At 46.6% G+C, this 5,772-nt stretch overlaps 1 pseudogene; it reads right to left on the reverse strand.

Moving 5' to 3' along the window:
- Window positions 1-206: 206 nt before the first annotated feature.
- Window positions 207-2,004, reverse strand: LOC112814270 (forkhead box protein K2 pseudogene; annotated as a pseudogene).
- Window positions 2,005-5,772: the final 3,768 nt, after the last annotated feature.

Here is a 5,772-nt window from a genome sequence, read left to right on the forward strand (position 1 = left end):
GCGGAGGGGAGGCAATGTCTGAAGCAGGTTTCCTTGCGCGGGGCTTTGTGCTGGTGTGACTTCTGTCTTTAACTGAAGGCCCCACGCGCTTTGTGCCTCCAGTGCCGAGGTGAAGCGGAGAGAACGCGCTGGGAGCGTGGGTGAGAGGCGGCGTCTCGTTTCCGCACCACAGGTTGACCTTCGAGTAAGAAAAGCTCTCCCAGCGGCTAGTGTGGGACGTGGAGCCTCGCTCGTGGCTGCCGGCAGCGTTCCCACGCGCCGGGCGCGGACAAAGCTCTCGTCGCCTGCGGTCCCGACCCACTTCTGCTCTGCTCCCGCCGCTCCGACTGGTCGCCGCTCCGGCACTTCGTGGGCAGGGACGCCGACGCCCGCGCGTGTCGCCAGCCGGTCAGACCACTCGCACTGCCTCGTTCTCCCGGCCGTGGCCCACGACGCCTACTGGCACCACGTGAGTCCCGTTTTGCTGTGCAGTTTTTATTGGTGGCTGGCGCCGACCTGGGGGTGCCTGTTGTACTATGGCGACCATCTGGACGGGGTGGTCTGTCCCATCTGAATGACCCGGCTAGCGGCGCCTAGTGTGGCCCCGCTAATCACAGGAATAGGTTCTACTTTCACTTTTACTTTGAGATCTGCACACAGATCTTGAGGCCCTGGCTTAGGAGGGGCCAGCATGGCCGCTGGAGTGACCGCGGCCTGCCAGGCAACGGTGTTCCCTGGGGCCAGGCTGGCCACGCTGGGGCCAGGCACCGCACCGCAGGGTCCGGTGGGCGGCGTGAACGGTCTGCATGACTAGCTGCTGGGAGGTCGAGGTGGTCACAGGGGCGGCGAAGGTGTAGGTGACGGGGCTTGGTCCTGGGCAGCAGCTGCCGCTGCAGGGCTACTGAAACGGGCCGACTAGACAGGGGCGAGCCGGGTGTGCTCTGGACAGCCCGGGACTCCTGGACCGCGGCCGGTTCGCGCTGTGAGGCACCGGGCTCTGGTTCCAGGATCCGGTGAACCTTCCCCCCACCGGCTCTCAGGGGTCTGGACGCCGAAGGACTGAGCAGACCGGCTCCAGCGGGGTTGGGAGAGGCTAGGAGAGGGTTCCCAGAGGGATTCCGAAGCAAGGCACGCCCTAGACTGTCTTGTCCTAAAAGCCCACTCTATTTATTTACTTTCAGAGGTAGGATCTATCCCCCAGAATGAGCCTTTGCCTGGTTCTTCCTGGGAACGTGGTACTTTGATGCAAAAACAATTCAGAGAGACATTGTGGTCAATTGAATTCGGCCTGCCATTGTAGTATGGATCGTTTTTAATGATGTGCATATAAATTCCATTTAGAGTGAGTGGTTTATCAGGAGACATCGTAATTGCTTGTATGATTAATTATGTGTAGGAATAAGGACTTTGCATCATCCTTTAGGCTGTCTCTACCAGAAGCTTCCTTTTCATTTTTTGGCTGTGAGTTGTGGGTCATGAAATTGAAGTCAGATGGTATTACATGGCCCCTTTTGTACCCCAAGACCCTGCTCCCCAGGGGCTGGCTGGGCCAGTTTGCAGCACTGGTGGTTCCCCCTCGGGAGGGGTGGGGGTGGACGAGGTGAGCCACCTTGTCTGGAACATCCATGGCGGAAGAGGAGACATGGGCCTGCTCCAGCCTCACCAGGGACTCGGGGACTCGGGTGCCTTCTCCTGCTCTTCTCGTTGGACAGGGCAGTGAATGCAATCTTGATATTTGTGCTTGGAACCCGAGCGTGCACAAGTGTGGCAGCTGCAGTGGCGTCGTGCCACGCCTCTGGAACCCAGGGTCCACCAACATGCGCTTCTTGCAGAGGCAGTGCAGGTAGAAGTCACTGCCAGCTTGGGGCCTGGGTTACAGGGACGGCTTTGTGGCAGCTCGGCCATGGCCACTGCTGCCCTGGACATGAAGATCTCAGGGTGGTGCTGCAGCATGAAGCTCCAGTGGCCAATGCTCATGTCCTCTGCATCCTGGGACCAGTTGCGGGGAATGGTCACTGAGTGCATTAGGTACTCGAACTCAAGACCTTAGATGAGCACCACAGCCCAGTCTTGCCATGGAACTGAGGGCCGCCCAAGGCTGCCAGCCCTGTCCTGGTTCTTTTGGTGTTCTATCCAACGCTTTATTGTTTGGCTCTATAAAGGACCTCATACCTTTGTAACAAATCATTTTTTTGTGTGTCCTTAAATTAAACAGAGTTTTTTGCACACTAAAGCTCAAATGGACAAATGTAAATTCCTTGTTGCAATGCTCTTCTCGGCAACTGGGACCTGATCTTGGGATCCCAATGGTAACTATGATGAATCACCAACACCAACAACAATGCTATCTTTTACTGGGTTTTTAGTAATTCCCCAATCTTCCTGTGACTGGGAACTGATGTAGCTAACAGATCCTATGATTTGCCCCAGTGAACTGATTTTTCTGTGTGGTCAGCCCTTGTCATGATGATAGCACCCTCTCTTTTTACCTGTTTTTTGGTTGGGTTCAGTGTCGGTCCAAACTTGTGCTACCTACTTCCATTATCTGATCAAACTTTTTCTTTCACGCTTTACTGAGGTGTAATTTACATATCATAAGATTCACCCATTCTCAGTGTATAGTTTAATGATTTTTAGCAAATTTGTACATTGGGTAACCCTCATCACAATCCAGTTTTGAATGCCCAGTCTTAATGTGTATATTCTCCGTGGCTCATTGATGGATTCTAATATCATGTACTGTACAAACTATAGCAACACCAGACATTGGGCATGTAGCAGTCAATCCTGGAGATCTGCTGGTGTCTTCAAACTTAATGTAAGGGGAAGGTAGCAATGTAGTAGTTTCAGAGGCAATTACTGTGTTATTGAAGGAGCAATGCCAAGGATCAAATAGAAAAGACACTAGAAACCCCAAATTGGATCCAAATAATAGGAGTCAGCAAGGTAGACAAGGCAATTGGAAGCAGGGCGTGTGGAAGAAATGCTATAGGGTCCAACCTGATGCTGCTGGGCAGATCTCACTGTTTTGAATGGATGTGACACACTTCTATTTGATAATGCTACCTGGTGCCTGATACCCCCAGATGTTTCAACCTCACTTAATACACATTTTTAACAAAGGGAATGAAAATATTAACATATATAAGATAGCCTTCGGTCTAGGGTTGAAAAGTTTTTATTCTTGCTCCTTCACTATCCATTTTACTGTGAACCTATCTGTGAGAAAAGTGGGTAATATGTGACTAAAATAATGGTGATACATTTTTCTAGCTCACATCATACCTTTCTTTGAAATTGTTGTCTTCTACTCCATCTCAAACTTATTGATAAATGACATTATGTAGGAGTATCAAAAAATTAAGTTTGCAGATTCCTGAGACTGACTATAGAGGGCTGGTATAACTCATAAGAAGATCTAATATTGAAACCAGACAACCGGAGTGAACTTGGAAGAGAACAAAAGTTTTACTTTTTTCCCTCCTCCATTGTCTTTACTATCTGTGATCATCTCTTCAAGGTGGCATAACATTGAGTGGCCAGCCGGCTTCCTGTTGCTTTTGTAAATCCCAGCTTATCATTCTTGGGAACATTTTAAGGTCTATAAATATCTGAGTTTGGGTTTAGCTATGGCTTCCTTTGAAGAAGAATATAGATTAGGAAAGGTACAAAATTTATCTTTCCCTCTTGGTAATATTTAGTTGACTTGTTATTTCCTCAGAATAATTAAAATTGGTGCCAAGCACTACTTTCTGAAGCATCAAAGAAAAATGAGAGCCCTGAAAAATACAGACACCAGAAATCTTTCTTTCTTTTACCTTTATTACATGGGTTACCATGGAAATGGAAGGGGTTAGAACAGAGAAAACCAGAGAACATATGGTACTATTTGGGATTGTAACGACTTGGTGAAGGTTTCTCTTTTAGAGATAGGATCAGTTAGGACAGCTGACTAACTGACATTGCATGGTCGACACTAAATGGCCAACAAAATTCCTAGGATTTTTCAAAGCAAATGGTGTTTGTATCTCACCAAAGACCTACATCGAAAATGTTACCCGAGTCTTGTTCATAGTACTTTGAAAATATCTCCACGAATCATTGACTTTTATGATTTCCCTGTTTCTGTCACCTTTCTCAAGCCCCTGCTGCTTCTTGCCTGCATTCCTGTGGTGGTTTCTTTACCTACCTACCTTAATTGTGCCTGTAAATCTATCCTGTGCATGATTGTCAGCAACTCTGCCCATGGCCACCATGCTTGAATTTTTAAATTTTCTATATCTTCCAGAATAAAGTTTAAACCCTTTAAGTTGACATATTAGGAAGACTCTCCATGATCTGATACCTATGTACCCTTCCAACATCATTTCTTACCCCTTTCCTTCCTTATACTCGATGTGTCAACTGAGTGCAACTACTCCATTTATTCATTCATCTACCTAGCAAATATTGATTGAGGATTCAGCATTTGTCAGGCACTGTTTCTGGGTCCTGGGAATATGGTGATAATACTTCAGTTTTTAGAATGATTCCTGTTTGGTCTTATATGTGGGCCTATGCATATGTTCCTCTCTTGCAGGAACTCTTTTCCTCCTTGCAAGTGTACCTTCTGCTAAGTGCACTTCTGACTTATTTCTGGTAAGCCTCTCCTATTCTGTAGGCTGAATGAGGTAACATACCTGGTCATCTCATAATACCCTCACCCTTAATGCACTTTTCACACTACATTTTTTCCACTTCTTTGTCTATTCCAGTAGGGTATAAGCTCCTTAAGGCAGTGTATCTTACTCTTTTTGTATCTCCAAGACTGTGCCTTGTACATTTTAGGTGTTATTTGTGGGAGATCCTTTGAAAAATCTCCAAATGGGTTCTGAAATCCAGGGCACTGCCTAGTAATGATGTTGCCTTCTGATGGGGCGGATGAATCTAATGTTTGATCACTGTTTTTAAAGCAATTTATGCAAAGATGGCCATACCTTTTTATGAAAGATATCAGCACAAAGGGAGAAAATAATAGCATTTGCAAATCCTTTGCTTAAAGCTTTTCTTTAGAAATCTACTTGTGTGCTTTTTTTAGACATTTTTTAAAAAATGTATCTATCTCTACAGCTAGATTAGGAAAAAAATTGATCTTTTATATACCAATTAAGACAAACAGAGGTTACAGATATTGTAATGTATTTCACCACAGATACAATTCCTGCTCTGGAGATGTCTTCACTAGGGAGCATACCTGAATATCCCACCTACTGTGGCCCAGTCCCCTCTGTGGTCTGCTCCTGAGCAGGTTGGATTTTCCCTAAAACAGACTCTGAGATTTGCATATGGGAAGTTTATTTGGGAGGGCTCTTGGCATCTATACCTGGGGTGGGGTGGAAGGAGGTGAGTGAAGAAAGCAGGATTGGGTGAAAGGAGAGATTGAGCTAAAATGATGTCATAATAAAGACCTCAACCAAAGCTATAGGGAAGTCTGAAGCTGGGATGACCTTAGCACTGAGGCAAAGGGGGCTGCTCCTTTCTTTTTCTGGATGGGCCAGTCTTCTATTTCCACCCCAGTGCAACCTGATGAATGAGGATTCTTTCTTCAGCTGAAGTCAGTTCTCAAGGAGGAATCAGATAAAAGCTGAAGGTGCCAATAGTCCCAACAGCTGGTGGAGTGAGTGCTTCAAACTTGAAGGGGTGGGTGGAGACTCTACACAGCTGAGCTGTGGACTCTATCAGCTCTTAATCACTTAGTGGGAAAATCTGATTTTGAGGTTCAGAACCAGTAGGAAATAAATTTCAAACTTCCCA

This window comes from Callorhinus ursinus, unplaced genomic scaffold (assembly GCF_003265705.2).
Source record: "Callorhinus ursinus isolate GAN/ISIS: 27379988/994484 unplaced genomic scaffold, GSC_fseal_2.0 scaffold6, whole genome shotgun sequence".
Taxonomy (NCBI): Eukaryota; Metazoa; Chordata; class Mammalia; order Carnivora; family Otariidae; genus Callorhinus; species Callorhinus ursinus.